Source organism: Electrophorus electricus, chromosome 24 (genome assembly GCF_041902795.1).
Source record: "Electrophorus electricus isolate QZ-2024a chromosome 24, ASM4190279v1, whole genome shotgun sequence".
In the NCBI taxonomy this organism is placed as follows: Eukaryota; Metazoa; Chordata; class Actinopteri; order Gymnotiformes; family Gymnotidae; genus Electrophorus; species Electrophorus electricus.
The window spans coordinates 3,682,228-3,683,385 of record NC_137520.1 but is presented as its reverse complement, the minus strand read 5'-3'; the positions used below and the strand labels follow the sequence as shown (position 1 = coordinate 3,683,385).

At 42.0% G+C, this 1,158-nt stretch overlaps 1 non-coding gene across 1 annotated transcript; it reads left to right on the top strand.

Annotated features, from left to right (window-relative positions):
• Positions 1–674: 674 nt before the first annotated feature.
• Positions 675–746, top strand: trnam-cau (transfer RNA methionine (anticodon CAU)). The gene has a single exon. It is a non-coding gene; the product is annotated as a tRNA-Met (tRNA).
• Positions 747–1,158: the final 412 nt, after the last annotated feature.

Sequence of the window (1,158 nt, the reverse complement as noted above, 5' to 3'; positions counted from 1 at the left end):
AGCACCAAGCAGGACAGACAAGCACTCCAGAGGGTTTTGCGTTCAGCAGAGCGCATCACTCATCTGGAACTTCCTGACATGCAGACCATCTATTACAAGCAGTGCCAGACCAAGGCCAGGAGGATTGTGAAGGACCCCACCCATCCCAACAATAGGCTCTTCTCTCTGTTGAGGTCAGGGAAGCGCTTTCGCTCCCTGAAGACCAATACAGAGAGACTGAAGAGGGGCTTCTTCCCACAGGCCATTCGGGCCCTGAATCAGGGCAACTGATAAACTGTGGGGACCACCACCACCATGTTACTGTAAATCTGTCAACTGGAGTTGTACATCGTGTACATACACATATATACACTGTAGATTGTGTATATATACATATTACACATACATTGTTATATACTTTTTTTATAGATATATTTATATATATATATATATATATATATATATTTCCTTATGCACCCCTGTTTCTTTCCTCAGTTTAGACAGAGCACTCACAAAAACATTTCACTGCGAGTTATACCGTGTATGACTATGTACGTGACAAATAAACCGAACTTGAACTTGAACTTGAACCCTAACTCTTACAGATTGGTCAAAGTTATCCAGAATTGAATTTAGGACACAATAGTGCACCATATGCAATATCCTAAGGGATAGAGCAGAAACAAGCCCTTTATAGCAGCGTGGCGCAGTGGAAGCGTGCTGGGCTCATAACCCAGAGGTCGATGGATCGAAACCATCTTCTGCTAAAAGGACATTGTCTTCTAATGGGCTGTATCGCCTCAAAACCTTTGTTGAGTGCAGTTGTTGGTACTTTTACTGTTTTTAAAGAAAATGTTTCCACAGATGTAGGTGTTCTTGCTTCACTGAAACAAAACCCAACATCAGCTAAACATCCACACAAAGCTTTATTTCTCATCACATTTTCCAAACCAAAAAACAAAACAATGTCCAGCAAAAAAAGTACTCCAAAAAGAATAGATGTGACCAAAATGCAAACACGTAGCTTGTGAAACATCCCGGCATCTTTGGCAGGTTATGCTGAATGTTTATGTGTGGCCATGCGTGCTTCTACAGGAGGTCTGCTCCGTGCTTACAGTGATTCAGTCGTTTTGCCGACTTCTGTTTTGACTTAACTCTTACCTTGGTCTAGCACGGTTT